Source organism: Phyllostomus discolor, chromosome 12 (assembly GCF_004126475.2).
Source record: "Phyllostomus discolor isolate MPI-MPIP mPhyDis1 chromosome 12, mPhyDis1.pri.v3, whole genome shotgun sequence".
Lineage (NCBI taxonomy): Eukaryota > Metazoa > Chordata > Mammalia > Chiroptera > Phyllostomidae > Phyllostomus > Phyllostomus discolor.
In genome coordinates, this window is record NC_040914.2 from 63215853 (window position 1) to 63235697 (window position 19845).

The window sequence follows — 19845 nt, forward strand, 5'->3', positions numbered from 1 at the left end:
GTGAATTCAGAAGGATTAGATGAGGTAACCCTCCAAAATCCTAAAGCGGTTTTCTCCCCCCTAGTCTTGACTGAGAAGCTGCATGCTCTTAAGAGCATTGGAAAATCTCTCAAAATGAAGAATTCCTTTCTGATCAAACAGATTCCATGATTAATTCCCAAATTCCTTCTAAAATAAATAATCCATCTAGGCTGGGCAAAAAAAGTGTTTTCTAAGAGTGAGTTTTAGTGCACGCACTCTACCTGATGTCACAAGGTGCACTAATAATGCCTTTAAAAACATAAATGTTATTTCCACATTTGTTTGCAGATCACTTAAAGTGCAAATTACATTTTATTTTATTCTAGTCATTGTAATTTCAGTGGCACTAGTTCATATTTAGAACTTACATAAATACATACTTGTCATTAAAAAATCTATTGCAGTAGCAGTGAAGCTAAAGCTAGGATTTGAAAATGGGGGGGGGGGAGTGGAGGGAGAGAGAGAGAGAGAAAGAGAAAGAGAGAGACTTGTTCTTCCTGCGTTTGTTTGCTTGCTTTTTGGAGGTACCGTACACCCGCCTAAGTGATGGCTTTGATGTACTGGGAATCGGTACAGTAGCAGGGTCCCTGGCTGCTGTCTTTGATTCCAGGGATCTCCTTTGGGCTCTGGTGGGATGTACTGCTCCTAGTCTTTATCTGAAATCCATCCTCTCATTTCAAGCCCTTTGGCTTCCAGACTCTGCTCCAAACTCTTAGAGGTAGCTGTAAGACTTTTTTTTTTTTTTTTGGCATTAGGGAAGGGGTATGTAATTTCCCCCCTTTCTCCACTCTAGACCTTTCCTCGCTATTTAAATATATTGGCTTTCTTTCTTACGAATTTAGTCTGAAATTATTTTTCACTGCCTTTATTACATCCCTGCTTTTGATGGCAAAATAGCTTCCTGTGTTTTGAAAACATCTGCTTTCCAGGTTTTACACGAGAAAATTGATTTTACTTTTCTCTTAACTCCAGAAAGGTAGAAAGTTGGACTTGTTTCCAAGTGCAACTTTTCCTTTTCTTGTCTTTCCTTAAGTTATCCCCCTTTCAATTCTGACTCACTTTCCCTCTTTGATTTCTTCTAATCATCACTCTCCTTTTCCCCTCTCCTTCTAAAGAACTAGAGAAGATTGAGTTCGTCTTATTTCAGAAGACAAAATTAACATAGTATATATATAATATATATATATATATATATTTGTCTACTCTATGGTACGTGTTAAAGTTTTCTCCATATTTTCTTTATTTACCCCCTGATTAGAGGGGAGGTAATTTCCCTCCTTAAAAAAATCTCAGATTTGCAATTTAAAGTGGCCTCTAAATCTCTGCTGCTTCTCTGCTCTTTCACTTAAATCTTTGCTTTAAGCTGCCCCACTCCGTTACTGCCCCCCCTTACTCCTCTCTTCTTTGAAGATGCGCTCTTCCTATTTAATTTAAACATTGCCGCATTTGCCAAAAAAAAAAAAAGAAAAAGAAAAAGAAAGAAAAAGAAAAGAAATAAATAAAGAAAAGAGAGAGAAAAAAAAAGAAAGAATCTTTAAAAAAATCTTAGCCAGGTTCCTATTGTTGCTTCTCTGCATTTCACTTCTCGGGGTGTGTGGGTGTGTGTGTGTGTGCGCGCGTGTGTCTCGTGTGTGTATGTGTTTTTAATACATGCATAAACTTTTGGTGCCTCTCTCCCTCTTCCTGGGCTCTTCTCCCATCCTCTCTTCCTGCTCTCCTCGCCCTGCTCATCACTTTCCCCTGGTTTTTTTTTTTTTTTCTTCCCTTCCTCCCCTCTGCCTCCCTCCACCTCCCCCTTTTCTTTTTTGCTGAATCTTATTGATCCAGAAGGTGGCTAATTAGCCCTTCCCGTCGTGCCTGGGTAATGAAGCACATGCGCACTGAATTAATCACAGCCATTTTTTGCAGGAAACTAATTAGCAGAATAAAGATCCAAAGACTTTTTTTTCTTTTCACTCATCAGCTCCCACTTCCAGCGCGTCCCCTCCGACCGCTGCAGCCGCCGCCGCCTCCTCCTCCTCCTCCCGGCCGCCGCCGCCGCCTGCTTTGCATCCCAATTACAGCCTAGAGCCGCTGCCGCCGCCGCCGCCGCTTCTCCTCCGCGGCCCCTGCCCGCTCCGGGGGCTGCAAACTCCCCGCCAACCATGCTGCTCGGCGGCAGCGGCGGCGGCGGCTCCGGCTCCCCGGCCGCGGCCGCCTCCCGCCCCGGGCTCCGCCGAGCGCGCTCCAGCTCCGCCGCCGCCGCCGCCCGCAGCGCGTCCTCCGTCGCCGCCGACCCCTGCCAGCCGCCGCTGCTGCCTTGATGGGCTCCGCGGCCCGAGCGCCTCTTTTCGGGATTAAAAGCGCCGCCAGCTCCCGCCGCCGCCGCCGCCGCCAGCAGCGCCGCTGCAGCCGCCGCCGCCGGAGAAGCAACCGCGTAAGTGGCAACTTTTCCCTCTTTTTTTTTTCCCGCCGCCGCCGCCGTCGCCTGCTCCTCCTCCTCCTCCCGCTGCCGCCGCCCGGACGCGGGGCTCCTCGGGGCGCCCGAGCTGCTTTGCATGGGGCTCGTCCTGCCCCCTCCCGGCTCCCGCGCCCGGCCGCCGCCGCCGCCGCCCGCGCTCCCCGCGCCCGCGCCCTGCTCGCTCGCTGCGTCCCGCTCTCCTTTCCCCTGCGCCAAACTTTCTCTTTCTCTTCTTCTTCCTCCTCCTCCCGCCGCCGCCGCCGCCGCCGCCGAGCCCGGGCCGCCCCCACCTCCTCGGCCCCCGCGCCGCCGCCGGCTGCTTGCGACCCCCGGGAGGGCAGAGGCGCCCAGGGCGAGGCCCGCGCCGCGAGTTTGGAGGCGCCGCCGGGCTGGGCCGGTCAGGGCGCGGGCGGAGGGCGGGAGGGCGGCCGGGGTCCGGGCGCCGAGACAAAGGCGGCGGCCGGCGGGGGGGGTCCGTGGTGCTGAGCGCCCCCGCCTCCGCCGCTCCTGGCCCCCAACTTTGCCCCACCCGGAGAGGCGCCCGGGCCCCGGGCTGAGCCACCGCACGGGGCGCGCACCCGGCCAGGAGCAGTCGCCGCCACGGCCGCCGCTGCTGCTGCCGCTGCCGCTGCCGCCGTCGCCGCCGCCGCCGCCGGCCGGCCGGGCGCCTTCCACGCCAGGGCTCGAGCTGCGGGGGATGCGGCCGCCGGGCCAGAGCCGCGGGGTCCGAGAGGGGGCGAGGCGGCCGCTGGACCCTCTACCTGCGCGCTCTCCGCCCTGCCCCACTGGCACCGCCGTGAGCGTCTAGAGGGGGCTCTGCCCTGGACACTAGGGGCTCCCGGGGGCTCAGGGCTGTGCCGCCGGCCAGGACTAGACCTAGCCGGGCCGGCCTCTTTTTGGCCGGCTGAGTTGAGAGACGTAGGATTCCTTTTCTTTCTTCTTTCTCTTTTCTCTTTTTCCTCTCTCTCTCTCACTCGCTCGCTCGCTCTCTCTCTGTTTCTCCCCCTTTTATTTCTCTCTCTCTTTCACGAGAATCTGGAATTGTTTACGTTCTGTTCCCCACTTTCACCATTCCTCCTGCTCCACTCCTCTTTTCCATGTATTTTTTTATTAGATGCAAAAACCATGTTCCTGAATTTTACATTATGCATTTTCACGTACATCTTTTTGCATATCTTTTGGGGAGTAGATCTGAGTGTATTTTATGCAGTGTATATAAATTGTGTATGGACTCTACTCTTAGGCTTTTTGTGGAACTATTACATTTTAAAAATACATTTTACTTTGCAAGTTAACCTTTTGCTTAGAATCTGACTTTTGAAAATGTTGTACAATTCCTTAGACTGTGGCAAATTCTTTGATTGCAAGTGCTTTCAGAAATCACCCACTCTTAACTTTTACCCCTTGTTGCTTTGAAGTAGGGTAAATATGACAATTTTTATTGGTCTCAATTATGGAAACTTGATCTAAGGACTATACGCAAGAAGGAAGCTGACGGCCTTTTTCTGGCCTCCGGTTCTTGTGACTTTTAAAAGGGGTTTGTTAAGTACCTTTAAAGAATATGACATACGGTGATCGCTTGGCTGTAATGCAAATTACAGGACATAAATTCACTTTGGAATTTAAAAAAGAGACTTGAGTCCTTTCAGTGGGGACACTTGAGGATTTATTATGTTTTTTAAAAAATTACCTTTTCCCTCCTACTTTGGAAGAATGGCCAGTTACAGACCAACTTATTTGGAGGTCTTTGGAGAGAGGCTTGGGAACTGGGAGAGAGAAGATTGATCACGATCTGCATAATCGATAGGGCAGTGTGCTGTAATCGTGTACCTACATTTACTGTAAATTTCTACAATATGTGCAGTGTGGGTACTCCAGTGCCTTGCTCGGCTTCTTAGAGCAGATTTAGAGGGAGTACAAGCAGATATTATTGCCCAGCCCTTCAGAACAATATAGGGGAAATCCTCTCTGAAAGTGGTCCGTTAAGGAAGACCCATTTCGCTGTGCCTTTTTTTTTTGCAAATCTGTTTACATGTGGGGGTTTCAGGTATTGAACCCTCAAAGTGTAGGTATCCTATAGGTCGAAAGAAGTAGAAAGTATTGGGGGGTTAGGAATGGGAATTTGCCTACCGGGGCTCTCTTCAAATCTTCTAATGTTGGTTTAGAGATACAAATAAGAAAGAGTAATACACCAGATGAAGCAGTGTCAAAAGTAAGGATTGTTCTGTGTGTGTGTGTGTGTGTGTGTGTGAGAGAGAGAGAGAATGAGAGAGAATACAGACACGCTTATAGTCAGGCTTGAAAGCTTGGTGGTAGGTGAATCCATATTTGGAGATGATTTTGAAATAGTCTAGCAAATGGTGCACGAACAGGATTTCGTAAAAAGTGTACACAAAGTCAGTTTTGAAAGGACTGTGGTTTGGGGAGATGAGGTGTGGGCAGGAAAACCCACTCTCGGGCCAGCAGCCTTCCTCTGTCTGTGTTTCTCCTCCCTTCCCCCTCCTGAGTTTTAGTTTTTAATTACTTAATGCTGAAACGCACAGGGCTTATATAAATATTTGCAAATGCTCTTTCCTATTGATTTCTCTGAATAAACTGCCCTGCTCAGGTCCAGAGAGGAGGCAACGTAGGTCTGTGGACTTTTTAAACATAGAAAGTCTCTGGAGGAGGGTTGTCGGTGCATGCGTGTGTTTATGGGTAGAGACGTAGATTTGAAGATGTTGGGGCCCCCCTACCATGAGAGTTCAGGCTCTGGGTAGTGTGTGCTGCGAAAGCGGGGCTGAACCGGCCCTGTGGCCTGGCATTCCTGACGCGCGCGCGTGTGTGTGTGTGTGTGTGTGTGTGTGTCTACGTGTGTGTCTACACTGGGGGAGTCTGAATACATGTGCACTTACACCCCCCACCCCTTAAATATGGAGTTTTCCAGGGCTTGGCGATTGCCTTCTCTTCAGGGTCACATTGAGTTCGAATGTGACCCAAGGTGCAGGAATCCTGCGATGGGGAAATAAAAGAATATACAGAATTGGGGTCAGGTCAGCTGCTCAGAGGCCAAAACCCCTACAACTGCTTTGATTTTGTGTGTGTATGTGTATGTATGTGTATTTTAGGCTCCTCCTGCCAGGTTACAAATTGTGTCCCCCCCGCCCCAGGTGTTTGCTCTGTAGTTTAAAGACACCAGAGCCTCTGCCTGCAGAGATGTCTGCTCCCAGCAAGAACAGAAAACCCACAATACCGAATCCAAAACAAAACAAGGGAGGAGAGGGAGGAAAAAACCCCTATTGAGTTCAGGCAAATAAGGTTGGGTCTCCAGATCCGATTACAAAGCAGCTTTGAATATGCAAGACAGCACACAAGACCAGTTAGTCCAGTTACAACAAACTATTGAGAGAGAGAGAGGGAGAGAGAGAGAGAAAGGGAGAGAGAGAGGGAGGGAGGGGGAGGAAGGAAAAGGCATGTTTAGGTCGTAATTTGTTAGTACAAGGAAAAGAATCCCACACAAAGCTGCCTCTTTTTCCCCCCTCCCTTTGCTGGCTTCACATGCGATTCACTTACCCTTTTCCAATTCGTTGACTATATAGGTTCTTTTATTAAAATCTTTTGGGTTTAGGGAGATCGCTGCGAGCAACACATTTTCTGTATTTTTCCCCCTTTATCTGAGAAGAGAGTTGGCAGGGGTTCTGTGGTTTGCAGTTACACAATATGTTATCATGTTTTTAATCACTAAATCATTGCAGTGGTTATAGATTTACAGTCTTGGGGTATTACAGAGAAGAGCAATGGCGGCTATATATATGCTTTTAAATTACACCAATGTAAACTGAGTGCAGCAGCTGTGAAGATGGTCGGCAGACTTCAACGCCCCCCACCCCCCAGCATCTTAGTTCTTTTTCCTTCTGTGATTCTTTTTTTGTTTTCCAAATTGTTCGGCTTGCTTAAAATAAGCTATTCCTCCTCTCCTGGATCCTTGTCTCTTCAGTCCTTCCACCAAAGAAAATGTTCATTTCAGACCCTTAACCCCAGATAAGCTAGAATTCAAACTCTGGAAATACAACTCTGGATCAGAGAGCGTAATAATAAAGTGGATTTCCTAGGAAATGCTCTTGGTTTCCATGCTGACCTCCCGTACAGGGGTGGAGGGCTCACTGCAGATCCGGAGCAGAGGGAGGCGGGAGGGAGGGAAGGCGCTTGCCTGCCTGGAACCTCTACTGTCCTGTCACTGCGAGCCCACTTTCAGCTTCTGTTTTTCATATTATTATGTAACAGAATCCTTGGCAGCATTAAAAATTCAGTATTACAAGCTGATTGTAATGCTGCCTCATTAGACAGCACTGTCTGGCCTTGTATTAAGTGAAACCCAGAGCATGGCTTTTAGATTATAAACACCAATAAATATTAAGGACCAGGGGGGGGGGGGGTGCAGAAAGTCAGCTGTGTTTTTGGTCCCTTCTGGTTTTGTATCCCCTCCCATCTTCCCTCCATCCCCCGTCCTCCCCCCTCCCTGCCATGGTAACTGTTATCTGTTTTCTTGGGATGCTGATGTGTTGACCCTGGTGACATTTTAGGAGGGCTTTTTATAGAGTTATCGTGTGTACACAAAAGGTTTGGAAGTTTGTTTTGTTTTGATCTGCAATAAACAGGTCCTTCACTTTGCTGATGTCATTTCCGTTCATATTTGAGTTGTTTATTGTGCTTCTTCACAGGGCCCTCTCATCCCTACACCCACCTCGCTTTCCAGCCAGAGCCCGTGGCTGCCTGGCGAAGGGGGGACACACTCCTCAGCTGCCAGATCTGGGTTCAAAGGCCGAGAGTTGCGTGTCACGGCCTCCTCTTTGGGTTTGCCCGCTGGGGAAGATGTTTCTATCTTCCAGTCTGGTTGAACACTGCGACCACTTGCCCTGGTATGTCCATGGCACACAGTGATTCATCTCTGCTTCCTTTCTCTGAAGCCCCCCCAACACACCCCTTGTCTGTGTCTTTAATACATCATTATTTCCACTTCCCCATGCACTCCCCCCACCCAAAAAAACCAGCCTTGTAATGATGACTTTGATTCAGTTGCATATCTGAAGCTGGCATTAGCAACTTCACGCTGTGAAAAAAAAAGAAAACGTTTCCAGCCAGGCAATGCCCACAGCCTCCCCACCATCACCTTCCATCCCTGTTCAGGATTTTTTTTCCCTGCTCTCTGCCTTTTTGTAGACATAAAGGCCGTTCTGGTGTTACTAAAAATGACCACAATGTCCAGTGTCTCTTATTTCCATGTGATCTACATTGGGAATCCCCCCTCCTCCAAAACTAAAAAGTAGGGTGGGGAAAGGAAGGAGGAAAAAACTGACTGTAGGCTCTCAAGGCTTTCCTCTAATGGGATGATGGGTTTTAGGTTAAAAAAAAATATTATTGTTTTGTTCTTTCAGGTTTAGAAATAATAGAGAGAAAGGGAAAAGCAGTCATTAGGAAGTTCACTGAGCTGCTTTCCAACTAAGACGGGTGAAAAATGAACCTGCATTGACACTTGGCTCCATGTGAAAGCCCCAGTAACCTCTCCCCCCTTCCGTGGCCCTGGCCTTTTGTTCCTGGAGAATGGAGCTAAGGTGCTTTTTCTCCCAGACCAAAGGCAGCAGGCAAGGAGTCCCCTTGTGTGCGCATCGCCTTTAGATGGCCTTCTCATGGTTATTGTCAATGCAGACTCCCCCAAACAATTGCTCCAGGGAGACACAAAAGCAAAAACATTTGTCCTATTTTTTTAACCTCTTTGTTTTAGGTTTTTTTTCATCCATTCTTTAAATTTCACAGTTTCTATTCGTCTGCAGAGAGACAAACGGAACAGCATGAAGCACATTTTACCGTAGGCCTCACTGGCGATTGGAACAGCCTCAATAGAAATCCAAATTCTAAAACACTGGCTGACTTGGAGGATATGTGAAATTTCAGCTCGGGGCTCTTAAGTCAGATTAGCACAGATTTTTGAACAAAAATGCAACTAAAATGAGAAGATAAGAAAATGGGATTCCAGAGTTATCTGGGGGAAGTGTGAAAGGGGCCGTCTTTTGTTTATTTCTTAGAATCCTGCCCCAAGAAGTGGTCACTGGATGGGAAAGAATTGCAAACCCAAATGAAATTCTTCATTCACCAAAAAAAAAAAAAAAAAAAAAATCGGGTCCCAGTTTGTGCTGCTGGTAGATGATTTAATTGATCGTTTTAATGCACGTGTAGGGGAACTGTTGGCACATACTGTGGAATTGATGCTGCGTTGAGATTAAAAAAAAACACACACAAGATTTATATAAAGAGGCCATGTCCCCTCCCCCTTTTCTTTCCTCTCCTGTTTCCTTTTTCCTTTCTTCTGCCTCCAGCCTGTTTCCCCTCCAAGAATTCAGTGGTGTCAGGCCAGTGCAAAGGGATGTGTCCGGAATCTACCCCTTCTTCCTGGCCCCAAACAAAGCGTCCTTCTCCTGTGCTGTGTGGACCTTGATTGCGATGCTGTCCTTAAGCATCTGTCTGCCTTTTCATTAAAATTCTCAATTTCAAGGTTTAGAAACACAAATGTAAGAATCCCCCTGGGTATAAAAGTCTTGCATGGCAAATTCTCTTTGCCCTTTCAGGAATAATATTTTTGTTTAAAAAAAAAAGAAGAAGAAAGAAGAGAGAGCAAGCTTTTTACCTAATGTCTTAAAGCTGGTGTAAGGCAAGTTCTTTATTTTTGCCTTCTTAAAACTTGGGCTTTGTAACTTAAAATTAATTTGGAAAAGCTCTTTCCACTCACTGGTTTTAAAAAAATGGTTACTCACTTGTGTCTGTCTTAATGTGTGCCCTGGCAGATTCAGGGTCTGAGCTGGGGAGGGTGGGTGAGTGTGCTAGGTAACATTGTACCACTGACGATTTGGGGGTGAATCACTATGTGGAATTAGCATCGTAGTGATAGATGGAGGCCTTGAGGTTTGTATCAGAGAAGTGCGGATCAAAACATCTGTGTGTAGGCCTTGGCCCATCAGCCTGCAGTGGTGATGAAGGTGAGTGTGGGTTGTTCTGAGGAGAGCCTGCCGTCTGTCCGGTCCCCAGGAGGCCAGGCTGCCCCTAAATATAACTGACTAGAAATGATGGGGTGAATTCAGGGCATGGAGTACAGTTCAGCTCCAAATGTTTCCATGTTTATTTCTGGGATTTTTATTTTATTTTATTTTATTTTATTTTATTTAGTTTTTTTGCTCTCTCTGGCATTTTTCTTTGTCAAAGCCTCAAGGCTATTTAAGCACTAGTTTTAAAATCAATGCGTATGTATAATTTAATAAAAATAGGAGGATCTGGAAGAATACACAAATCCGCCTAAACCCAGTTGTGCTGTGAAAATAGAACCCAGGTTTAGCGAGAAATCAGAATGCTGACATTCACTGTATCTTAGCTCAGAGATCATATTTACCTTTGCTGAAGTGAAAGGATACAGCATTGGTGAGTGAGTCTGTCTGTGGGGAGGGAGAGGAGCTGGTTGGCTCGGTGGGGATCATTGTAATTTACCAGCCCGCTAAGCATTAGGGGGGCTGGCCTCTGTCTTGGAGAGTGGGTAAGGGGAGGAGTAGGGAAGGGGGTTAGCATTCCCTGATTTATTTTTAAATATTTATCCTTTCGGCTGTTGCCAATTACGCTTTCCAGATGAGATGAGACTAGTTATGGAGAACTGGAAGGGAGGAATTGCCTTTTCTGAGAGTGGGTTTATTTGTCAACAGCGTTCAAGGCAGGGCAGTGAGAGTGCCGGGCTGCCCCAGGCGGTGGGCTGATCTTCAGGCAGCTGCCCTCAGAGGAGCCAGGGCCTCCCAGTGTCGGAGGACAGGATTTGCAACATGTATTTCAGAGAAACTGTTGATTCCATTTGTAAGTGCAAAAGTTGTAAATATCCTCTGAAGAGGTATTATTTTTGTTAATGATGAAAATAACTTTTAGTGGAGGAAACACCCCTAGCTTTTGTGCAATCCTTTATATTCATAATGGTGCGGAGGCCACAGACTGCCTGCCTGTGGATCCCCTGTTGAATTTTTGCCTGTGACAAAGGCAAGCTTGACCAGGCCTCGCCATGTAGGTAGCTGGTGCCAGACTAAGAGAAAGGAGAGGGACCTTGGGTCGCTCTTAGTTCTACTTGCCAGGCCTCTGAGGTGCAGGAGGCAGGTTGCAGCGTCTGCTTCTTGGGACACTGGCAGTATCAGGGCAGACTCCCTTGGGGCCTTCGTCCCAGCACTTCCTCATCCTTCCTAGTTTATACCTGGTGTTTTTGGCTTTCTGGCTTTTATTTCACTGAAGATATTTACCTGTAGGCCCACAAGTCGATGTCACCAGAATTCGAGGTTGTCCCCTCTTAATAAAAGTTAGAACAAAGCAGCAAAATTAGATTTCCGGGGAGTAAAACATTTTCTGATGGTCTGTAGTTAATCTTATGGGCCAGGGGTTGCTGCTTCCAGGTGAGCAACAGGGCCCGGAGCCTTCACCCTCCTGAGGTTTCCGGGAACATCTCCTCTGTGTGGTGTGTGCCACATTGCTTGTGTTATTGCTAGCATCATCATCTTTATGTATTATTCATAGTCACTTTTTCAATTAAATTATTAATTGGTTTTCTTTAAGGTGTTCTCAACTCATGTGGCTAATATAAATAATAGTGTGTTTTGAAAACACCACCTGTTCTTGGGCTTGAAGTCAGGTGGTCTGGAAACAGCTCTGCAGTGATCATACTCTGCTTTATGAAATCATCCTCCACTTTCCTTTTTCGCTCCCCCCCAATCCCCCTCACTCTCTCATGTGTGACAGAATTTGGCTTGTGCTTTCCTTTGTCCCTAATCGGACATGATTCCCTAGGGCAGTCTTTTCTCCCAGGGCCCTAGCTGAAAAAAAAAAATTGGGGGGGGAGGGGTTTTCTGGACTAAAACAGAAAGAGGGGTTGTCTGTCTCCAACAAGTTAGGTATTTACATCAATTTGAACCCAAATTACATTGTGTAAAATGCCTTCTACATGGTGACGTGATAGTTTTCATCAGCCAAGCATCCCTTTTCCTCCTGCATCAATGTGTGCTTAATGCTAATACGATTCCATACACACAGCTCTTCGCCTTGTGAGCTTATTATATTTCTAACACTTGCATGGTTCATTATTGTGCAGTCGGAAAGGACTCTCAAGGCTGTGAGGCCAGCCTGGGTGGGTGGCTTTCAGAAAGGGTAAAAGCAGGTGCCTCTCTGTGCTGAGAGAGTCTGGAGTAAATTCAGACTGAGCTCGGGATTCTGGCAGGGAGGACAAGGGACTTCCGGTGAGATTTCTGTGGCGCTCCCTTTGCGTATCAGAATGGAAAAGGTGAACCTGGGGAGATATAAAAGTGTCCGGCACTTGCTTTGACCAACTGGGGTGGCCTCCTGAAATCTGACCTGGGGGGTGGAATCTCCCTATGAAGGGCATGATCTATGCCTGAGCTGAACCTCCCTGGCTTTATAAAGCAAGTCTTGTTAAAGAGACTTAATTGCAAATTGAGACTGCTTTTCACTTCTTTTCTTCCTTTTTCTCTCCTTTCTTCTCTCTCATTAAAAACTCTATCCTTAAACTCTCAATGGAGAGCAGGGGATGTTTTTGAAAGTTTCTGCAGCTGAAAAACAGAAGTGCTCTGTAAAGCAGCTAATAGGATGGGTGTGTGTTTCAAATAAATTCCTGTCCACATTGGCTAATGTGCCCATGCTAGGATGGCCTGGCCGTGACGTGGTTGGGGCCCGGAGACCGATGGCTCCGGTTCGAAGACCCCAGGCTCCGTTTCGTGGCGGAGGGCGCGTCCCTTTCTTCTTCCCCGCCTCTAGGCCGGTTCCTGACTTTTGATGAGTGAGGGGTCAGCCCCTGGGGAGGGCCAGGCTTTGTTCCTACCGGGCGGGTTCCGGGGGAGGTGCAGGCTGAGCCTCTCAGGGCTCCCGTCCCCAGGCGCGCGGCCCGGCCTGCCCGGAGGCCCGTGCCCGGAGCGCGGCCGAGGGCTGGGGCCTCTCGCGCCGGCGTGTGTCCCCGTGTCCCCGCGGGCGCGGCCACTGCCGCCGCTGAGCGCCCGGCCTGTGCCGGGCACGACTGTAGATGTCAGGCTTTGCCCGGGGAGCCGAGCGGTGGCGGGGCTGTGAGTTTCAAATTAACCTTCCGCTTTGTTGCTGTGTAATGTGGATCCCTGAAGGCCCCCCGCCCCACCCGCCCCCCTTCCCAGGGCGGTGAGCGCTGCAAACTGCGAGTGGAGCTTCATTTACATAAAGCGATTCCGGGAGAGCAGCCGAGCCGGCGGCGGGCAGGCCAGGGACAGGGACGCCAGCGTTGCGCCCCTTGGGTGAATCTCCGCTGTGCGCCTGGGGACCCTCCCTCACGGGGAGGGGCCACTGCCAGGCCGGGCTGCCACCATGAGTCCCCCTCCCCTGCCGGCGGCCCCCCTGCACCTAAGCAGAGCTACTTCGGAGCCCCGGGGGCAGCGGGAGGTGGGGAGAATGCCGCCTGGGGTGGGTAAGTTTGGGGCTCGGGTGCCGCTGGAATTTCCCATTGTCGCGCATGCCCCGGCCCCTGGACCTGCAAGTGCCTCCTCCCTCCGGAGGTGTGCGGAGCCTTTGTGTGCCAGGTGAGTGGAGCCTCCTCCCCCGCCGCCGGCTGCCCTCCTGGTTCGCGCAGCCGGCCTGGAGCTGCAGGCAGGTGCTGCAAGTCTTGGCTGAACTTCCCATTCTCTTGGGGCGTGTGGGGGAAGGGCAGGCGGGATGCACTTGAACTGCTAGATCCAATTGGAACCTACCTGGGGTGAGAGCCTCTACGTGCTGCTGGGCGCCGAGTAAAGCCCTTCCTCCTTCTCTCCCTTCCATTTTCTCCCCTCCCTCCTTCCTTATTTTGCTTTTGGATTAGTTCATGCTTTCTGAATACTTGCGATGCTGGTGTCATTTCGAAGTCTGGGTTCCTCCGTCTAAAAATGCATCCTTTTCAGCCCCAGAGAAGGCACTGGTCAGTTCCAATCAACGTGAAAAATGTGCTTGTTGTGGAGCAATTAAAGGGAGAGTCAGGGGTTTGGAACTTGGAAGCACCTTTGCAGATCAGCTGGACCCCTCTCTAATTTTAGTTTGTTCGCACCCTGGAAAGAACCAGCACAGCATTCACTTCTGCAGGGATCGGGGTGGTGGAGAGGGACAGCTGGGATGTTTGTCCTGTTACAGGGGCACAAGGAATGCCCAAGTTAGGTCCGCAGCAGGAAAAAGGTAATCATTGTAGGCTTAGAGGGAAAAGAACTTTCTGGAAAATGGTCCTGTCTGCTTTAGACATATCTGAACTATAATGATGGGAAAACCCCTGGAGGGCAAAGATCACAGCTTTTGCCTGGGGTAGTATGGGTGCATTGCTTGGCACATGGCAAACCAGGAGCAGGAGAATCCAGAAGGGCCACCCCTCCCCCTCCCCTTTATTTGTGTCATTTAACTGGCCTTGAAGACTCTAAAGCCATGGACAGATAACCTCAGAGAGGACAGAGTTGGGCACAGGGAGAAGGCCTCTCCCGTGGACTGGGCTTTCTGGGTGGAATGTATCAAGGCAAAGCAAGGAAAACAAACTTAAACCTTGAAGGTAGACAGTGAGAAAGTTCCATGTCATCTTATTTCGTCCCATGCTTTGAGATCTTTGGAGACACATCACTAAAGAAAGAGAGTATAATTCAAAGCTCATGCTAGCCTGGGAACTTCGTTTCTTTGCCATGGAGCAGCAGGTGTGAGTTTGTAGAGTTGGCCCCTCGAGTCCCCCTCATTCCTAAATTCAGGAGGTGTCAAACCTTCATGTTCTTTTAATGGCTGTGGTTTCTGGATAGCTTTCAAGGGGAAACCCTAAAAATCATGAGTTCCAGTAGGCTGGGCTGGAGAGGGAAGCATGAGTCCTGGGGCTGAGATTGCATTTGAGAGGAAAGCGTACACCTCCTAAGGTAACCTGATCTAGAAAGGCCGAGGCCAGGAACGTAGGTCTGTTGCTTGTTATCAGAACTGCCACCGGTGGCCTGAGATTCTGAAATCCTTTTCGTTACCCAACCCAAACACGAAAAGCAATTAGAGAACAGAGGTGGGGTGTGAGGGAAGTCAGGAGACTGCAATTCTCAATAATTTAAGGGTTTCAAGAATGGGGTCATTGGAGAGAGGTACATACCTGGATGTTTGCACACCTGTATTTGTGTGCTCATTCTACTTTGCAGAGACCCCATAAGCCCCCCCTTTTAGAGGGCGTGTGGCTGTGAAGGCCAAAAGAAACTTTTCCCTCCGTCCCTTCCTTAAATTACAGGACTAAGGAGATTGTCTGCATTTTGTTTCCAGCCTGTTTTCAGGGAGCGTGTAAGTGCCTCTCAGAATGGGCCAGGGTCACAGTTTGCTCTTTTATTTAATTACACAAGTGTTATTTAACAACATGGGGCAGATGCAGAAGCAAGCACTTTTACACTTTAGAAACAGTCCTTTTGGAATCACGAGGAATTAAGTGGCTTGAAGACCTACTGTCTTTATGACATGGATCGCCTCCCTTCCCCAGCTCTCTTTGGAAATGGCTGCACTTTTCTGTGGGACAGAGCTACTGTTTTCCAGCTCTCCTGAAAACAGTTTTGATTGACAGGGAACTATTGAGAAGCCCTCGCTCACTCTTCCAAAATAAAAAAAAATAATAATGTGAGCTGCTTCCCCAACCACCTGAAACTTTAATTTTGGTTTCTTCCCTTCCGTCTTTTATTTGCACAAATGAACACTCAGGCCGGGTGGAAAGGACCCAAATAAAACAGTGCTCTCAGCAGGCCTCAGTTTGGCTCCTCCCAACAGGACTGTGAAGGGCCTTCCTCCTTGCTGCTTTGGGAACGGATTTAACTGCCATATAAACTTGGTGCCAATTGGACTGCCCAGTGGCAAGGAGCTAAAATAAGTGAGATTTCAGTTTTCATCATTATGATTTTAAATGATGATTACTAGATACTTCTAGGACAGGCCTGGCTCACCTTGGGTGACCCAAAGGTTGCTGGTTCATTAGAACATACACTAGGGAAATATTTTCTGGGGCCAGTGATGATTTAGCTAGGTCCCTTTAGTGCTGGTCACAAGAGGTGTCCAGGGTGCATGTCTTTATTGTCACTATACGCTATTGTTCTTTTTGGACATTGGAGATTTTTTTTTTCCTTCTGAAGTGTTAGTGTGAGAAATATTCAAGGCCCAAAGCAGACCCTTACCTAAGAATTTTTTTTTTGCAGAGTTGCAGTAGTTTTATGCTAAAAAGTAAATATTTAAGTGACAGAGCAACATTTTTAAAAAGTGTAGGAAATTGGTGGAAATTACTGGAAGGGGAAGAAAGCTAAGCCCTTAACCTGAGAGGCTTAGCTTCATCTTGTAGGGGAGGCAGCCATGATTCTGCGCGAAGAAGCTCGCAGGCTCCGTCTGACGCACACCAGCATTACAGGGATAATGCACCTGATGTCCAGCATCAGTAACCTCAAGAAACACAGTATGTGCTGTGGTTTGTACTTTCACTCGTTATTAAAATGGTTGCTCGCTCTCAGCCTGGCCTATTTCTGTAGTGCTGGGGCCTGTTGGCCGCCTCTGGTCCCCGAGGCTGGTGCAATTAACCAAGGTGGGGGCGTTACTGTACAAACTCAACAGGAAAGCGGATTCCATTTCAGTGAACTTCATAGGGGCCTCCACATGCACTGGTATGAGAATTTGATTGTAATGGTGATTGTTAGAGACCACAGCTCAGAATCCTCCTCCTCTTCGTGGGTTAGAAAATGTGGTCAGGGGCAAAGGGGACTCAGTTTTACTAGAATACAGAAAAAGGGAATTCCTTTGCAAGAGCTGATTCAAAGGTGCCTGTTCTGTCCAAAGCACAGAGTCTTGCTTGAGTCCTCAGGCTGCTCAGATTGAGAAACACACACACACACACACACACACACACACACAGAAGCTGAGATTGAGTCAATCTGCCCCGAGGGAGAGACCGAAGCGGCAATCTTGGCTCATTGGCAAGCCAGTCTCCAAATCCAGATTGAGGAGAAAAACTACAAAATCAACAACTGTCAACATTCTTTTCTATATGATTTAAAGTTGGCTGCCAGATTGCTCTCTTTGAACATGTGAGAAGTGACAATCAGATGCTAGAGCACTCCCCCCCACTCCCTTGCTAATGTGGTAAATGACTTCTTTATGGGTAGAAACTGGGGGAGCTGACAACAGCATTGCGCCAAAGCTTCAGAAGCACAGAGACAACTTGAATGTTTTCTTCTGGTTTTCATTCTTTGGGGCAGGGGATAAGATGGTGAGGACAAGGCTTGGAGTGGTCCAGCAGTGACAGCTGTGTTTCTAGAAAGTTCTTTGTCCAAGGAAGGTGTCTTGGCTTTTTACTTGTTACTTTTAAAGGTGATTCCTCCCCCCACCCACCCTTAGATATTTCTCTCCTTTTAATTTCTGGAGTTTTTTTTGCTTTTTCAGGGACAAAGGCATGAAATGAAAATGGGGTAAGGGGCAGAAAGTTTGCTAGGTGGCAAATTTGGCTCCATTTTAGAGGAAGACTTCTGTTCTGTTGGTTTTAACCCCAGACAGGGCCTCTTAGTGAAATGCCTGGGCTTAATCTGCCTTTAGGGTGAGCCCGTCTCCCATCCCAAGGGAGGGTCACAGCCAGTCTTGTCAACACAGGGATTAATGCCTGGGGGTTTTGATGTACACCCCTCCAGAGAGGCTTCAGCGGGCTTCTTGTGTCCCGGAGGAGTGGGGGAGGGAGGGTCTAAGGTGGCAGCTGCTCCATCTTTGAATTCTGTGCCACCTCCAAGATTTTTCCATCTTCTTCTCTCCCTGTTCTTGGTCTGAGGCTTCCGTGGAAGGAGTGGGGTGGGCTAAACCTGTGCTCCCCTCCTGTCCTTGCTCCTGCTGGCTGCTGCGCTGCTGCTTTGGGACCAGCGTGGAACCCCTACTGCAGCCAGCTCCTTGTGAAGATGGGGAAGCACCGATCCTTCTCCCCTCCTATTCTGCTAATCACATAATGGTCTTAAAGGCTTTCTTAAATGATTATCTCGTCTTTAATTTTAAGTGGGTCTTTTGCAGCAACAGTTGGGAGTTTATGGAATATCTTTAGTCATCTGCAGGGAACTCTGAACTGGGAAAACTGGCTCCTTTGGACTCTGGAAAGATGATGGAATTTTCATCTGCTGCTGATTTCACGCATTGTCCTGAAAGTGATTTGGGCCGCAGACCTTTGATCTGGGAGTGAGACTTTCTCCCGCTTGTGTGTTTCTGGAGACAGGAGTTGGTGACTGCTCACACCTCCTTCTCTCCTTCCCGTGCCCCCTCCTCGTGTGAGCCGGGAGATGTTACTAAGGAGAAGGGCTGAGGCCGAGGACTTACCTGGTTAAGCACGATGGAGGCTTGTAGACTGGGGCAGGGGGAGGCAGTGTGTGGATTTCCTAATGGGTAAGAAGGGCTGATTTACTTGGGGGCCCTTGGGGGTGGGTTAAAGAGCAATTTTGTGCGTTTCTTGATGTCTTAGTGGTGGTGCCCAATTCTACCTGGGAATGTGACTGGAGAAAAATTCTTCTGAATCTGTTGGTTGAGCTAGATTTTGAACACTGTGCCTGTGTCCCTCTCTGCTGTAGGCTCTGCGTTTCAGTATTAAAATCCCAGTTCACAGGGGGCTGTCTGTCTGTCCTCTCACTTGAATCTCCTCAGTGGAGAGGCTGGGGTCCCCTTAGCTGAGTGAAAAGACCAAGGGGCTTAAATCAATACTTGATTTCAGCCCTGTAGCCCCCCCCCAGTCATATAAGTGCCTGTTCAAATGGGGATGTCTCCTTTCTGTGTATAAAAAGCTCTTTACAAAAGAGTTTAAACTCCTGTAAGTTTGTAAAAAGTACGTATGTGTAGACGTGAACTTATTTGCTTCTCACACTTCTGTCTCTGAGTGGCCTATTTTGGACAACTTTTCTTTTTTTCTGACATCTTTGTCCAGTGAAAATGTGCTAAAGAACACGTTTGTGCCTTTTTTCTCTTCAGCAGCTTTTCCCTCGGTTTTTTTTTTTCTTTTTTAAAAAACAATTTCTCTCAACTGCTCAAGAAACAATGCAAGCCTCTTCCACCATTTCAGGCCCTGCTTTTTAAAATGCTCTTTGGCTCCGGGCCTTGGCTCTAGTGTCCATTCGGCTAGTTGGGGGAGTGGTTTCTGCCTTTCTGGTCACAGCTCCCTCCCCATCTCTCCGCGGATCATCTGCCTCGTTGCTAAAGCCACAAGTCAACGTTTGGGCACTTAAAGGAAGGGCCCGTGGACTCAGTTTGGATTGGGAGGTTGATGTCACCGTAAAAGCAACTGCTTATCTGAGGCCGTCCCTGTTCTATCAGGCTCTCAGATGGTCTCGCTTTTGTAAGTGGGCATTGAAGACTGTCAGTCTGTGTACCTGACAATTTGAGCGCGTGCTGCCTGGGCCCGTCTGGCTCACTTTAAAATGTAGTTCGGGTAAAGCATGGCAGAAGTGAAAATGATAGAGGTTCACCGCCCCCCCCCGCCCTTTTTCAAAGGGAGGGGTTGAAGCAGATTTTTCCTTCAGTGGATGTGAAACCCAAACAGAGGTATCTTTGGGAAAAGTGAGGAACTTTTACACCTTTTGGGAAAGGACCGTTCATTTATTTTGCCCCTGCTGGGGGATCTGCAACAGTCATCCAGACAGCAGAGCAACTGGCTGCTAGAGGAAAGCCTGGTGCAGATCCCCAAGCGTCTAATTGGAGGGAGGTACAGTCCTCCTCATTGGTTGAAGGAGTGAGAAAAATTACCAAATAAAACAAGTTAGGGTCCCATTCAGGATCAGGATGCCACTGATGAGTCAGCCCTGGAAGTGGGGGCCCTGTGGTCCACACTCAGCTTCCTGGCAGAGGCTGGGAGGAATCAAATGGGCCTGCTCTTGGAAAGCGGCTTCTGCCCTTCGCTCCTCTTGAGCCTGAATCTGCCTGCTGGGGTCATGGGTGTGAGGCCCAGCTCTACTCCAGCCTAGCTGTGGGACTGTGGGCCAATCATGGCACCTCCCTGAGCCTTACTTCCTTCATCTGTAAAATGGGCATAGTAGACACCCAGCATTCATAGTGGGGATTGCATGAAATGGAAAACAAGGCTTTGCAGTGCTGATAGCACATTGAGTCACCTCTTCACAAAGGTAGGCTCCATCCCCATGGCCTTTTCCTTTGTGTTTCTTTTATTGCTGCTGATGGACTCTGCTACCTTTTGTTTCCCAACACCCCGGAGGGAAGAAACTGAAAGGTCCAGCATTTCTTTGGCTCTTCCCTTACAGGCTGGGAAGGAAGCCAACTCTTCTTGACATCCTGCAACTGAGTTCAGGAGTGAAAGGGTCTGAAATAGACAGTGTCACTGTCCTCCC

General features: G+C 48.5%; 1 protein-coding gene across 1 annotated transcript in view; it reads left to right on the top strand.

Moving 5' to 3' along the window:
- Window positions 1-3260: 3260 nt before the first annotated feature.
- ZFHX3 (zinc finger homeobox 3) overlaps window positions 3261-19845 on the top strand; it is a 242686-nt gene continuing 226101 nt past the window's right edge. The window contains exon 1 of the mRNA XM_036012117.1: window positions 3261-13065. The gene's annotated coding sequence lies outside the window, so the exon portion shown is untranslated. The remainder of the gene's footprint in view (window positions 13066-19845) is intronic.